Genomic DNA, 16,641 nt, shown 5'->3' with positions numbered 1-16,641 from the left:
GCTCCTCTTTTTTGTGCAGCCCCCTCTTCCATGTGTATCATCCATGCACAGCAGCTCCTTTCTGGCAGGAACAGCTTTTATGTGTTCTCCCCATTTTCAGCCTCCTCTTTCCTATGTAGCAATCCCTCATTCATGTTCAGTGCCCCTAGTGCTGCAGTTGCCCATGACCCGGGCCTATGTGGCCTTTCAAGAAATCCAGCCCTGCCCTGACCAGCCACCTCGGCTGAGAACCATTTAGTGTACAAGGCTTTAGGCCTCTTTCCCATTAAGATATTGCGTTAGATGCGACGTTAATGTCGCATAACATGCCCCTAACGCAAAGCATGGTGGTGTTGAAATTGGACGTCAGATTGAGCCACGTTATGCAGCTCTTGATGCATCCGTGATGCCGTGATGCGTACTTTTTGCTGCATGCGGACCACGTGGTCCCGCCAGCCAATCACCGCACAAAGCGGCCGCTCCGGGAAGTAAACACTGCACGTCACACAGTGCAGTGAATATTAATTAGCCATGTGGCTGGCCGCAATAGCGGACTCTCCCCTCCTCCTCCAACATTACTGAGCATGTGCAAACAGTCTAACGCGGCTTAGCCGTGTGTAACGTACTGCATGCAGTACTTTCACTTAACGTCCAGCCTTACAATGTAACGCAACGTGGGCACTGTGAACAGCCCATTGATTTTTCATTACTGTGCGTTGGGCTGCATTTTAGGCTGCTCTAACGTGCGTCTGTAACGTCCCACTTTGAAAGCAGCCTTAGACTACACCAGGGACAAAAGACTGACTGACTGTGACTGATATCGTGAGCTCCTCTGAGGGACTTTTCTGTATACTACAGAAGTGCGAACAATGTCAGCACTATATACAGTAAATACACAATAATAATGATTCTGGCTGGCTGGTCTATCTATAGCCGCCTGAATTACTGAAATGGCTACAAAGAATGGGACATCCTCTGGCAGGCAAAGAAGACAAGACAAGACAAATAACATTTATATCGCGCTTTTCTCCTGGCAGACTCAAAGCGCCAGAGCAGCAGCCACTAGGGCGCGCTCTATAGGCAGTAGCAGTGTTAGGGAGACTTGCCAAAGTTCTCCTACTGAATAGGTGCTGGATTACTGAACAGGCAGAGCCGAGATTCGAACCCTGGTCTCCTGTGTCAGAGGCAGAGCCCTTAACCATATACTGTATTTCTTCTGTGTCTAAAGCTGTCTGCTGACAATGTAAAAAAAAAAAAAATACACCAAACGGGGGCATCAAAAGCACAAGGAATCCAACTGATGCTCTAATCCATACTTATCCTGCAAAAAGCTAAGCTAGAAAATATTCCGGGAGTAGCTCTTTAAGCTTTAAAACTCTTCCTGGGAAGATTGATTTGATAAATTGAGAGCGTGTGGAAAAAAAAATCACAGGATCCAAAAGTATAAATAAACAAATAAAATCTTCCACTGGCCGAGAGGTGATCTTTCTCTGCCCTCGCCAAACCCCTGAATGTCACACGTACATACCCCCTCCCCAGCACACACACACTTGTATGTGCTGATTAGGGAGGGTTACTTATTCTAGTGTAAACAGTGCAGTAAATAGTGTGTGATAGCCTTTGTCAGCAGGCAGAGTTTTCTTTACATGTCTGGCCGCTGTGTAATTCTTGTCTGCTGGTGCTATTGGCTCACCCTTCCTTTCTGCATGTGTTCCAAAAGCAGCACTAGAGCCTGGACTATCGCTCTGTGCCTGACACCCTTGGGGGAGAGCGAGAACACAATAAAACATAAAGGTAGGTCCTTAAACTGTGTGATCTAATGGACAGCTGGGGGGAGTTTGTGCCCATAGGGAATTCTCACAGCTACTGGACTCCTGAAAGAGTTTGGGAAAAAGAAACCGGCTGACTTGGAATGAACTCACAGAGGTTGTTAGTCATTTGATTTTTCAGCAAACTTGAGAAACCGCTTTTCTCTATTTTTCTTTCCCTTTCTGCATTCTGCTCTCTTTCTCTCTTGTCTCTCTCTCTTGTGTCTCTCTCTCTCTCTTCTCTCTCTCTCTCTCTCTTCTCTCTCTCTCTCTCTCTCTCTCTCTCTTTCTCTCTCTCTTGTCTTTCTCTTTCCTTTTTTATTCTTTCTCTTACCTTCTTCCTCGATTTTCTATCTTCCCTCTCCCCAGTTCTTTCTTTTGGTCCTCACCCACTGTCACCCTCTACTCCCCAACTCTCTCTCCCCCCCCCCACCCCTCTCTCTTTTTCATTCCACCTACCTCTTTCTCCTCCCCTTTTCTCAGTCTCTGTTCCCTCTCTCTTCCTCTCCTTCATCTCGTTGGTCACCTTTGCATGGACATTTTTTAAAGTGACTTGAAAAGCACATGGGCATTTTAGTGCTGCATGTGCAGTGGGAACGTTACACTGTGTTTGCACAAGTATCTCAGCTCTGTATTCCACATGTACCTGACGGTACTCACATGTGATGCTCTCTTGTGCATACTGGCGTACGAGAATGAATGCAGATCTCACACGAGCGGGTGTAAATATGTGGCGTTATAAGCCTGTGTAGGAGCATCTGTGTAAACTGAGACTTGCTTCCTCTCTCTTCTCCTCACTTTCCTTTTTACTTCTCCTTTCTTCCCCTTCAGAACGCCTGTCACTGAGCACTTCAGTCTGCAACATACTTTCACTATCCCTTTCCGCTATTTCCTCTAACTCTGATCATGAACATGTGATCACTTCCAAGGCATTTCATCTGGCTCTGGCTACAGCCTGTACACTGCTTTGCAGCCTTTCATGTTGCTAATTGGGCCACAGCACTTGCTGGTGTTCACTCTGACATGTGCGTCTGACCACTTGACAGCAGTGCTACAGAGTTCAGTTGCCAGGGATGTTTCTTGCAGTTTTCTATTACTTTGCCTATGCAGGAGACTTAAAGCAAAACTGAAGCAAAAAAAAACAACAACTTATGATATAATGAATTGCATGTGTAGTACGGATAATTAATAGAACATTAGTAGCAAAGGAAAGAGTCTCACAATATTATTTTCAGTTATATAGTTGTTGTTGTTTTTTTTTACATTGCATCATTCTGTCATATTTGCAGTTTACAAACCACACTCTGTCTTTAAGCTATAAAACAAAGCAGAAATAATGACACTTTGAACTTTCCTGCAGTACAACCTTATCTCAAGCTGTCTTTCGCTGTTTCTTGGCTGTATAAGTGCTTCAGGAAACAGGACTGTATTCAACCCAGTGGACGGTAGAGCTCAGAGAAGCTCTTTTGCATAGATAACTGACATTTTTAAACTCTTCCTGTACTGGAAAACAATATGAGCCTCTTTTCTTTGCTACTAATGTTCTTTTTTTTAGCTGTACTACTCATACAATACATTATCCTATAAGTGTATTTTCCGCTTCTGGTTTGTTCTAAAGCAAACCTTGTAGTGGGAAGTCTCTGGGTGGTCCAGAGACTTCCCAGTGCCTCCTCAAGCCTACTACTGCTGCTGCTGCTGGGGGGAGGGCTTTCCTTCTTCTTGGCCACACTCCCATCTGTGTATGATCCTATCTGTACTGGGCGTGCAATATGAATTTGTAGATATTATTCTTTTTATTTGTATTCATAGTGGATTTTTAGAATTAGCTTTCGGAAGTGTGCTCAGATGCAACAAAGCTGAAGCGGCTATGAGTCTGTGGAACGGAGGGGGACACTATGACACACTGTACACTCGTAGCCGCGACTGGCAGCACTGCAATGAATAGGGATTGGTGCACTTTTTTTCTAGATATCACCAAACATCACTTTGCATGTTCAGCGAGCCATTTACATGAAAGTTGGAATTTTGGAAAAGCAAGAGAAGTGAGCATGGGGACTCTTTAGAGACGAAGTGTAGTGAAAATAATATAATGAATAAAATTACTTATTTTTTATAATGGTAATTCAGAGACTATTTAGTTAGGGGTTTCCCATTGTAAAATCCTCCTCTCTCTGATTTACATTCTGAAATGTATCACTGTTGGTGACCTATTTAGTGCTGCCAGGTGATCTGTATGGAATGTTCGTTACTGAGAGTTCTATGCACAGAGGGAGATGCAGCTTGCTTGGTAGTTGGAAACCGCTGCTATTTCCCACAATGCAATGAGGCTCAAAGACAGCAAACTGTCAGGACCTTGGTCACGACATGACACTGTGGGAGGGGTTTCAACACAATATCAGCCATACAGAACCCCCTGATGATCTAATTGAGAAAAGGTATAGATTTATCATGGGAAAGGGGGTATCAGCTACTGATTGGAATGAAGTGCAATCCTTGGTTAAAGTTCTTCTTTAAACTGTATGATTTTCAGCATTAGGATAATGGGCTTCATATGAGGGGAGAGCAGAAAATCCTTCCTGTTCACAAAGTAATTTTATACCAGTGATAAGGAGCACTTCTCTTGCCCAATGTTCTCAAAGAGGAGGTGGAGCTAATTGAATGGGGAGCTTAGGGTGCTAACTGGATTTTAATTTTCTGACCCTTTGCCTATTCTGCCAGGGATAAAATGTGAAATAAATACTCAAATAATTATAACATTTCCCAAACTTACCTGATTTTAAATAAATGATTTTAAAATCCAGTGCTGTAATCTATATCTAAATGTTTATCTTCTTGTCTTCTGTTTTCTTCTTTTCCTCATCTGTAATTTCTTTCTTGATTTAAGAACCAGCAGCCCACTGTTTTCTTTTGCCTTATTCATTACAACCAATGAGTCCACATGCGAATTTCAGAGGCATTCCATTGGCTTAGACTGGTGGTGTATTGGAGATCAGTATTCAATTATGTCACTGTGGATTTCCATTGTCCTGGTCCAATGGAAGTGTTTGTGAGAAACTTAAAGTGGACCCAAATTAAAAATACAAGTTTTCAGAAATAAAATCTATTTTCTAAATTATAATAATAAATAGCAGACTTTTTTCAGCTGCATTATGACAAATATACAATATTTTACATTTATTGGAGGAGCCCCTCCCTTCCTTTCATTTTGCCGGGACAGAATCCGGCAGACTGGTGGAGGAAATAAAAAATAAAAACAAAACACAGGCTGCTACTGATGATGTCACAGGGAAGGCGATCTCAGCTTGTGTGAGATTTCACACGCCCCTGTGAGGGAGGGTAGCTGATGACAAACACACCCATGATCTGAAACCTCCTACTAAGCTCAGAAGTAATGGCTGCCACCTGTATAACCCTAGTTAGCTGAAAAGCATGCGCTAAAATGCTCATAGGCTTGAAGGAGTGTTTATTTATCTTTGTATGTGTCAGAGTGGTGCAAATAAATATTTTGAAATGGTTTGAGTCCGCTTTAAATATGCCAGTCCCTGGATATATAGATCTGTTAAGTTAGGTTGGCATATCAATGGCTTTTAAAGTTATGCCAGATATTTCAGAAGAATTACAAAAGAGTTTATATGAAGAAAATAAAGTTAAGTTTTGGAAAATAGGCTTCAATTATGTTACTGTATTTTAATAAGCTATTTTAAAACTAGGTGCATCAGAATATGCTGCAAGGCTTGGATTCTAATTTTTTTTTCCAGGCTGGATAAGGGATACTTCCCCAGCAGCAGGAACAATTTGACCCTGCAGCCAAATAAAGTTTACTTTATTTGGCTGCAAAAAGGTTAATAGGAAGGCCAGATATCACCTTGTGCCACCCACTCTACTACTCCCACCCCCTTTTGGAGGCCATGAGGTGAGGAAGAGCTGGTTGTTTATTTGGACAATAGTGTTTTGTGAGAGAAGGGGAGGGTTTTCCAACCCCCACACCGAGGTATCTCCAATGTTAGAAACCATGTGGGTTAGGCAGGGTCAGGAGAGAGTTCATGCTTACAGGTTTTTCCTAGCCCTTAGCTAGCATCACTGTTTAAAGAAAACCTGAATTGAAAATTAAAAGTCAAAATAAACATACACAAGTCATACTTACCTCCTGTGTAGTCTACTCATCAATCTTTCTCCTTTCCTGCGTCCTGTTTGTCCACTGTGATCAATGGATTTCTCCGTCCTCCATTTTGAAAATGGCCCTTACCCCATAACAGCTTTCTGGTCAGCACACTGTTAAACTGTAGTATCACCCACTTGAGCCATAGCGAAACGTGGACACATCAGTTCTCCCCTCAGCTGTAACTGACAGCAATTGATATATAACTGACAGCAACTGGTATATTTCAGTTCTGACAAAATGTTGTCAGAACTGGAAGGGATCATTGTCAGAAGAAAATGGTGAGCTTCTGTGAGGAACTGATGGCAAGGTAACTATGTAATGTTCATTTGAAGTTACCTCATGTGTTTATTTTCAATCATTTTACTCAGTACAGGTCCCCTTTAAGGGGCTACTGGTATGTGTTTTTATATAGAACATTAATAAAGTGTTTATACATTATTGTAGTATTTTTAAGGTTGTGTTTTATGAACTTTCTTGTCAAATTTTAAAAAGCAGCATTGAATGCTTCTTGCTGACCATCACCGTTGCAACCGTTGCCTGGGTAATCTATAGTAATGGTCAGAACATAGTCGATAATCTGATCATGAGGATGCATGCTGCCATTTTATTTTGTGCATCACAGATGGTACTTTACCCATATCGCCAGCCATTACTTATTACAGCATTAATAAATCAGGCCTACAGTGTGTGTGGGCACATATACAGTAATAATGCTATGTATATTGAAGTGCAACATTTCATATTATTATATACTGATCATCCTATTGTTGACAGATTATTTTGCACTCCTTCATTACTCCTGCAAAATAATTCAAAACACTTTCATATTATTTTTTTGTAGTGTTTGTGTTGTTTTGCCCTGACAGGCTAACAATGCCTGGACAGGTTTAAAAATGGAATCCATATTTTAATAATTTAATTATAGCCCAAGCAATCAAAGACTTTACCCCTTTAAATATATGTTCCTGGCACATTCAGCTCCTTTGAACATCTTTTTTTTCCTGTGCGTGTTGGCTAATAAAGGGGGGATATGGAATGTGTAGTCTTTAATTAGACATAGATATATTCACATATTAGATGGATTTATGTTGGAACATGGAATGGCGGGTGGCTGTTTCCTCATTACGAATACTCCCTGCATATAATGAGCTTCATCATTAGTTGACGGAGTGAATTTGCCCTAGTGCTACCTTGAAAGGCGTGTGATTTACATACTACTTCAGAGCCCGTTCTTTAATGGATTCCTCCATGCATAAAATACAAAGCTGCCATCTCTAAATTTTTTAACATTCCATTTTTTTTCTTTCTCCATAATAAATTATTTTTCTTTGGGACAATCATTTCATCGTAGAAAAATATTTTCTATGATTCATTATAAAGGTACAAAATGCTTTCACTTCCTGCAATTGTTGTTGTTTTTCATTATTTTTTTTCATTTCAATAACAATAGTGCTTTAATGACAAAGTGCGTTGTTAAGATACATGTTTTGTTATTTGATTTTATTTTACTATAAAAAATTACATTTATTCCAATAATAAAATATAATTTAAAATAGTGGTAGAGTTAAAGTGTAACTCCAGGTACATGAGTGGAATGGTGTTTGCTTTTAAAGTGAACCTGAGGTGAGATGATATGGAGGCTGCCATATTTATATGCTTTTAAAGGGAACCTAAACTGAGAAGGAGATGGATTTTTCCTTTTAAAATAATACCAGTTGCCTGACTCTCCTGCTGATCCTGTGTCTCTAATACTTTTAGCCACAGCCCCTCAACAAGCATGCAGATCAGGTGCTCTGACTGAAGTCAGACTGGATTAGCTGCATGCATGTTTCAGGTGTGTGATTCAGCCACTACTGCAGCCACAGAGATCAACAGGACTGCCAGGCAACTGGCATTGTTTAAAATGAAAGATCCATATCCTTCTCAGTTAAGGTTCCCTTTAACCTCCCTGGCGTTCTATTAAAATCGCCAGGGAGGCTGCGGGAGGGTTTTTTTTAAATTAAAAAAAAAATATTTCATGCAGCCAACTGAAAGTTGGCTGCATGAAAGCCCACTAGAGGGCGCTCCGGAAGCGTACTTTCGATCGCCTCCGGCAATCGAAAGTAACAAGATAGGCCGCAATGAGCGGCCTATCTTGTTTCGCTTTCCTCGTCGCCATGGCGACGAGCGGAGTGACGTCATGGACGTCAGTCGACGTCCTGACGTCAGAGCCGCCCGATCCAGCCCCTAGCGCCGGCCGGAACTGTTTGTTCCGGCTGCACTGGGCTCGGGCGGCTGGGGGGACCCTCTTTCGCCGCTGCACGCGGCGGATCGCCGCGGAGCGGCAGCGATCGGGCAGCACACGCGGCTGGCAAAGTGCCGGCTGCGTGTGCTGCTTTTTTCAGAATCCAAATCGGCCCAGCAGGGCCTGAGCGGCGACCTCCGGCGGCATACCCCGAGCTCAGCTCGGGATTACCGCCAAGGAGGTTAAGGGCCAGTTTCCACTACACGCAGATTGGGTGCAGAGAGGATGCAGAAAAACTAACTCCAATGAATGCCTATGGGAAAATCTGCATCAGAAAAAATGTGTTTAGTGGAAACAGGCCCATAGACATTCATTGGAGTCAGTTTTTCTGCATCCAATCTGCGCGTAGTGGAAACAGGCCCTAAGCGATACTGGTTACCTGGCATCCTGCTGATCCTCTGCCTCTAATACTTTCAGCCATAGACCCCAAACAAACATGCAGCAGATCAGGTGTTTCGGACAATATTGTCATATCTGACAAGATTAGCCGCATTCTTGTTTCTGGTGTAATTCAGACACTACTGCAGCCAAATAGATCAACAGGGCTGCTAGGCAACTAGTATTGTTTAAAAGGAAATAAATATGGCAGCCTCCTTATTACTCTCACCTGGGGTTCATAATATGGACAGCTGAAATCTAGTAGTCTATTTATTATTAAAATTGATTTGTTAGATACTGAATTTGTCTCCAAACTACTGCACTCATGACACTTTTGTATGACCTTGTGTGCTGCTTGTTTGGCCTCTGAGTCGGGCAGGTTGAATGAATAACCGTTTTTAACTTAGATCTCATCTGAATGTTTTTACATATTACTTTTGTGAAGCAGGCTGAACCTGAGGTGCCTTCTCTGATCTGCCAAGAAATGTATTCATGGGGAGAGTAATACTGCAGCACTCAAGAGTGGGGGGGGGGGGGGGGGGGGGCTACAGTGACTACAGTCCACAGCAGCAGATCAAACTCCTTCTTAAAACATAGCACAGTTCACATGGCTACTTGTTGTAATGGGGCAAGCAAGTATGTTGAGGCTATGTTATGTAGTACTTGTAAATGCACTCTACTTGTCTTATGCAAGGAGTCTGATGTGTAAATGGTTTGGGATTTCACCCAAATACCTTCAAACCAAACATCCTATTTTTCTTCTTTCAATTTTGAAATTGGTGGGTTAGAGTGTATTGGTGGTGCAGAAAGCAAAACTGCCTCGAAGGTTCTTATGTGGATACACACATCTGTACAGAAAATGGGCAATGATTTTAGAGACTCTATTTGAGTTTTTTGTTTTCTAAAGTTTGAGCTTTCTTTCAGTTCCTTCTACCAATAGGCTCAATTGTTTCCAATACTTAAGGGGTTGAGCATAGAGTGGACAGAATTTACTCCTACCATCACACTCCAGCCAGCCTTGAGATTTGGGAGCTTGAGGCTACACATTTCCACTTGTAGCCACTATGGGTGTCTATGGTGGCACTCGAACCTCCGGGGCGGCTATTTAGTAACGGACCTGTGTGGATACTGGAGGGGATTGTGGTGGGGGGGCAGTTAGGGTAAGGCATCGGTTGGGGGTGGGTTTGTTGGGACCAGTCATTGTGCAGTGAGGATTACGTGGGGGGGATTAGGTTAGGCATTGTTTGGGGGTTGGTTAGCGTTAGGCATCTTGGGATGGGAGGAATTGGTTAAAGTTAGGCATGGTTAGAGGGAGGACTTATGTGAAATTTTCCCTCAAAATGGGTATTCACTCCTATATATATTTGAGACGTGAAATGAAGTTTATTGGATTTACAGAAAGTATGCAATAATTGTTTAAATAAAATTAGGCAGGTGCATACATTTGGGCATTTTATTGATTTAAAAACCTTTAGAACTAATTATTGGAACTCAAATTGGCTTGGTAAGCTCAGTGACCCCTGCCCTACATACACAGGTGAATCCAATTATGAGAAAGTGTATTTAAGGGGGTCAATTGTACGTTTCCCTCCTCTTTTAATTTCATCTGAAGAGTAGCAACATAGGGGTCTCAAAACAACTCTCAAATGACCTGAAAACAAAGATTGTTCACCATCATGGTTTAAGGGAAGGATACAGAAAGCTGTCTCATAGATTTTAGCTGTCTCTTTCTACAGGTAGGAACATATTGAGGAAATGGAGGACCACAGGCTCAGTTCAGATAAGGCTCGAAGTAGCAGACCAAGAAAAATCTCGGATGGACAGAAACGACGAGTGGTGAGAACAGTCAGAGTCAACCCACAGACCAGCACCAAAGACCTACAACATCATCTTGCTGCGGATGGAGTCACTGTGCATCGATCGACCATTTGGCGCACTTTACACAAGGAGATGCTGTATGTGAGAGTGATGCAGAGGAAGTCTTTTCTCCGCCCACACCACAAACAGAGCTGCTTGAGGTATGCTGAAGCACATTTGGACATGCCAGCTTCATTTTGGTATAAGGTGCTTTGGACTGATGAAACTAAAATTTAGTTATTTGGGCATAACAAGGGGCGTTATGCATGGAGGAAAAAGAACACAGCATTCCAAGAAAAACACCTGCTACATAAAATATGGTGGTGGTTCCATCATGCTATGGGGCTGTGTGGCCAGTGCAGGGACTGTGAATCTTGTCAAAGTTGAGGGACGCATGGATTCCACTCAGTATTAGCAGATTCTGGAGACCAATGTCCAGGAATCAGTGACAAAGCTGAAGCTGCTCCGGGGCTGGATCTTTCAACAAGACAACAACCCTAAACACGGCTCAAAATCCACTAAGGCATTCATGCAGAGGAACAGGTACAATGTTCTGGAATGGCCATCTCAGCCTCCAGACCTGAATATAATTGAAAATCTGTGGTGTGAGGTAAAGAGAGCTGACCATACTCTGAAGCCAATCAAACCTGAATGAACTAGAGATGTTTTGTAAAGAGGAATGGTCCAAAATACCTTCAACCAGAATACAGACTCTCATTGGAACCTACAGGAAGCATTTAGAGGCTGTCATTTCTGCAAAAGGAGGATCTACTAAATATTGCTTTTTTTTTGTGATGCCCAAATTTATGCACCTGCCTAATTTTGTCTAAACAATTATTACACACTTTCTGTAAATCCAATAAACTTAATTTCACTTCTCAAATATCACTGTGTGTGTCTCCTATAAGATATATTTAATTGACATTTTTTATCATAACAACCAACGATTTATACAGGAAATTCATGACGATTAATAAGGTTGCCCAAACTTTCGCATCCCACTGTAGTAGTGGTTACTGGGTGGCTGGTCTGCAGTACGTTTTTGCATGAGTGTGCAGAGGGTTAACCGATTTCGGTAAGTCTCTGACTGGCTGTTTGTAAAAACATTATCAGAATCAGAATCTCTTAGAATCAGAATCAACAACAACAACAACAAATAACATTTGTAAAGCGCTTTTCTCCCGTAGGACTCAACGCGCATAAGCATGGCTCAGACCATCATGGTACAGTCCGGAAATGCCAGGCTAAACAGGTGGCTTTTCAGTCTGGATTTGAATAGCTCCAGGGATGGTGCTGTTTTTACTGGGTGTGGCAGGGTGTTCCAAAGAGTAGGGGCAGCATGACAGAAGGCTCTATCTCCAGATTTTTTGAGGTGCACTCTGGGAGTGACCAAGTTTATAGAACTTGCTGATCTGAGGTTGTGAGAGGTGTGGTGCAGCTTCAGTAAGTCCTTCATGTATCCAGGGCCCAGATTTTGCAGGGATTTGAATGTCAGCAGTCCAATCTTGAAGAGTATTCTCCATTCTACTGGTAGCCAGTGCAGTGAGCGAAGGATCGGTGTAATGTGACAGTGGCGAGGCTGGTTTGTTAGCAATCTGGCAGCAGCATTCTGCACTAATTCAGAATCATTTATTTCGCCAAGTACTACAGGGGTTGTACCCAGTATTATTTATGGCACATACTGGGTCGGCAATGGTACAATAACATACAGTAGAAATACATAGAGTAGTCATTATATACATTACACTTACACCTTACATTACATTGGATACAGAGGTCCGTCTGAGTGCTATGTCAGGCGGAGCTGCCACAACCTGTGCGGCACTCTACTACCCTGCAGCAGTTTACAGATGCCCCACACATGTCTTGGAAAGTGCAGGTGAAGAGAAGTGAAAGAAGGAGTGATCAGAGAGAGACAGAGAGTACGATAGTCCCCTTGGGTGGAAACGAGGCATGACTGTAGCCTTGCCTCATACCAGTATCCATGCTTGCAAATTTAGCCCCAAGCTTTTGGCCTGGTCTGGTGCAGATGTTCAGCTTGGAACAATTGAAGACCAAGCGGCAGCTTGGTGATGACCTCTTTCATTTTTATTCCATATGGTTCCTCCTGAAACAGAAATCCTTTGAGATATTGATGGATTCCAGCCAGTACATCCTAAAGTTTAATCAGCCTACTGACGACTTGTCATGAATTTGTGGGCTTATGTCATGCCTCAGTATTTTCACAAGTCCTGTGTAGTAAGCTAAGAAGCCTATGCATTAATTTCCCCCCAAAATTGGTCTTCTCTCCTATATATGCCTATAGCATTGACAGCTTGAACTAGACAGTGTTGATGCATCCCAGCATAGTGATGAGTGGGAGGAGGGGAAGCCACCACACAACCAGCATGACGGAGCTTTGAGCTGTGCAGGGCAGTCCTAAACTAGTCAGCACTACTTCTGCTATGTATTTTTTTTGTATTAAATGATTAGATGGGTGTTAATTGGCTTGATCTTGTTTTAGTACATAAAGTAGCTGTTTTCACACATGCAGAACTGGATATTTTGAGAATTGTTAGTGTTATTGTGCCATACTGAGTGGTTAGTATCAGGGAGGTGTTATCTGAAAACAAACAGGATAAATGCTGATTTTGCATACAAATCTTTGCGTGTTCTATGTGTGGATACATGTTCCTCATCATATAACAATCTTTAGTATTGATTCTGCCTTGACACTATTTGCATTTAACTGCATTACACTAAAGCTGATTTCATATCAACTTGCATGTCATTTTACTACTTACATTTGGTTTTGAATTGCACAGTGCACCAAACCTATATTGTATATTAATTCAATAGTCCTGTGTTCCTACAGAGGAAAAAAAGTGAGGCAGTAAAATAACTACAATCCCCTTAGTTTTGATAATTTTTTCTCCAGCAGGCCAAACTGCTGGTTTGGTTTTATACACAAACCTAAAAAAAAAGTCCTCCAGCCAGCAGAGGGTGCAGGGAGCATAAGATGTTTATGGGAAGGGTTTTTCTACATTCATAGATGAAGCACTTACCTCGTTGCCCTCTAGTGGTTGATACACACCAGATGAAGAGCTCCAAGCTGTGACATGTAGTGTGTGCAGCTGACATGCTATAAATACTCGAGCACAAGTTTGTGTTTGTGGTTTAGCCCCTTTTTCGTATGTTTCAGTGGTTTGGCAGAGTTGTAACTGCCTGCGGGAATTGGTTCCAGTTTGACAAATTTGTTCCAGTGGGGAGGCTCATCTAAGTCTGCAGCTCAGCCTCTTGTGTGAAAGAGGCCTAAATAAGCCTACCAGTTCAACATTTCTAAATGTTGTCCCACTCCTCAGCTAGTAAACAGGACTTACTGTACCTGTGGGGAAAAATGTGCACCAAAGGGGCCTGATCTCAATAGAGGAAAGCTTCTGGATCCTCCAGTCCTGCTCTGCCAGGCCATTCCAGTGCTGTACTCACCAGGTCCCGTACATGCTGTAGTATGGACTCGATTGGGCTTCTGCAGAAAACAACGAGGTTCATGCTACTTAGCATGCGCAAGCCCACCAGCACAGTAGTCCGGATCTGATTGGGCTCAGCCTTTTTTTTGCCAAAGCCTGAGCAGGTCCATGCTACTCTGTAAGCACAATGTGACAACACTCCTGCAAGCTTGGGGGGTCTCAGTGCTGAAACGGCCTGGCAGAGTTGGATGTGGGAAGCCTCTGGAGGATCCAGAGTCTTCCCTCTCCCGAGGTAAGCATCCATTTTTTGATTTTTAATTCTCACAGGTTTACTTTAACATCAAGCTTTATAAACGTAATTTTTACAATCCTTTTATTGAGATTCAGTTGCATTAGGAGCACGTTAGATAAAGATGGATTGCCCATATTTAATTTGTATTATTTTTTTTCTTTTTCATTATCTTCTGTTTTCTCACAGAATCTTGCTTTTGTGAATTAGATATGTTCTGTGCAGAGAAAAGGCAGCAATAATAAACCACGCTTTATTATAAGGGTATTGAATTTCCCTTTGACCTTTTATGGTCAAAATTGTTATCACAGCTCAGGCTGTAAGGCTCCCTGCACACTGCATGTGATTACGATTCCACTTTTTAATCGGTTTTTACATCCGATTCCGATTTTTAATTATTACTGCATGCTGCATTTTCTGATACGTTTTTCTGTTGAATGTATTCAGGAAAAATCGGAATTGAAAATCGGAAACTGAATCAGAATCGCAAAACGGATTTCCAGTGTGCAGGGAGCCCAAACAAGCAAAGTCTGTCACCTGGAGCACTTGCATGGACTTTTATTCATACGCATGTGCCAAGTAAACAGTCAGACAAATTAAAACAGTTCTTAAACCTCCTACTTGGAACTTGATGTCTTGAGTGACAGCTTGGTTGGGTCCAAGGTTGTACCTCCAGGAAGGTGGAAGGTAAACCTGTAGCACACGATGGAGTGGTTTTTCACGGGCTGGGCAAGGAGAGGGGACCACATATCTTGTTGAAGTGGTGGAGGGGACAGAAGCTGTACTGGCCACTCTTGTTATTTAAGGTGGGGGGAGAAGGGAAATGATGGTTGCCACACTTGCTATAGGGGAGTGGGAAACCGAAGCTAAGATAATAGAAAAACTTGACAGCATGGCACCACTCGTGTTCTAGGCTGCGAGTTGAACTGCCTCAAGTTCTGGATAAAATCATGGGTTCCAAGTGACCCATTCCACCTTAAAAAGCTTTCAGGCTTCTTTTACACTGCAAGTTGCATTTCCGATCTGCATTTTTCACTGGATGCTAGTAACACTAGAAGAAAAAGGCAGAAAAACCATAGCATGCAGGGCTTTTTTTAATTGCATCAAAAATCGGAATCACATTTAAAATTGCATCAAAATTGGAATCGCATGTAATGTAAAACAGCCCTGAAGATAAGAGGAGAAATGTATAGGATACCTGCACTGACATGTGACATAATGAGAGAAACATGGGTACATCCAATACTCAGGCTACTTAGAATTCCACCTGTGTTCACCTGTTATTTTTTTATTTTGCTTTCAAACAGTCAAGATCGTAGAATCTTTATTCAAATGAAGAAGTTGAACAGAAAGGCTAATGCCTTGTACTCCTGCTAGATGTTTCTTGGCTGAGACTTTCAGTCAGGGATGCCTCTGCTGAGTATCGTGTGTGTGTACAGGAGCGACTGACCACCCTCGATGCCTCAGTCAGCGGTCCCTTTTTGGTGAGTTACTCGGCCAAGCACTGTCGAGGGCATTGCTCTTGCACTGCTTGCTCCGGTGTGCGCAACTCCGTCTGCCCTCCACATAGCAACAAAATACATTGCTTGCCTGCAGAGTAGCAATGTGTCTGTACAACGTTGGCCACGAATTCTTGGCAATCCCTATCTGGTGACATGGCCTCATACATGTGTATAAGGCTTTATGCATCAGCAACAGCTCTCCAGAGCAGTAAAAAGAAGCAAATTAGTGTTAAATTGAGTAAAGACTGCTAATTACAAAAGAAGGCTGAAAAGTCTAAAGGCCTGTACACATGTCGGGGATTGGGATTTGAGCCTTCCGGCAACATTGCTGGCCTGGACTAAACAGACGCGTGTCAGCTGTACAGCTGACGACACATTCTGTTGCTATGCAGGGAGGCAGAGGGAGGATGGAGTGCGCACTTGTGTTGTCACACAATGGGCAGAGCTAGGGGCACGGGAAAAAAAAGCAATCTGCCCTCACTCGGCTAAGTTGATACACCAGGTGGATTGCTAGCCAAGCGGTGATCATTTGTCAGGGTCTTCTGTACAGATGCCAGATTATTGGCTGAGGCGGTCGTTGTTGGCCACCTCAGTTTTGCTTGTGTACACAGCGTAAAGGTCTGTGCACCTGTTAGATTAAATTTAGATAATGCTGCTTGTGTACAGTTGTACCCAACAGCTGGCCAGCCAGTGATCCCGGCCGGCCAGTGATCCAGGCGGTAAATTTGGCCGAGCAACAGCCGATAGCTTTGTTCTCCATGCTCATCCCGCCCCCTCAGTCGGCCCTCTGCACCTTCCCCAATTGCAACAAAGCATGTCATCTGTACAGCCTCGGCACAGCGTTGTCTTCCAAGGGATCAGCTCACGATCCCCATTAGGTGACATCCATCTAGCATGTGTGCACAGGCCTGGGGCCTGCTACAGCGGTCTCACCAG

General features: G+C 42.8%; 1 protein-coding gene across 12 annotated transcripts in view; it reads left to right on the top strand.

Annotated features, from left to right (window-relative positions):
- The window catches only part of FOXP1 (forkhead box P1), a 1,092,253-nt gene that overhangs the window by 567,301 nt on the left and 508,311 nt on the right, over window positions 1–16,641 (top strand). Inside the window, exon 1 of one of the 12 annotated variants that reach the window (XM_068253983.1) lies at window positions 1,690–1,773. The exons of the other annotated variants lie outside the window; for them this stretch is intronic. The gene's annotated coding sequence lies outside the window, so the exon portion shown is untranslated. Of the gene's footprint in view, window positions 1–1,689; window positions 1,774–16,641 lie in introns of those variants that run through there. 12 annotated transcript variants of the gene reach the window in all.

The sequence above is a fragment of the Hyperolius riggenbachi genome, chromosome 9, assembly GCF_040937935.1.
Source record: "Hyperolius riggenbachi isolate aHypRig1 chromosome 9, aHypRig1.pri, whole genome shotgun sequence".
NCBI lineage: Eukaryota > Metazoa > Chordata > Amphibia > Anura > Hyperoliidae > Hyperolius > Hyperolius riggenbachi.
The sequence above is the reverse complement of the archived record's forward strand: the minus strand, read 5'-3'. Positions and strand labels throughout refer to the sequence as shown.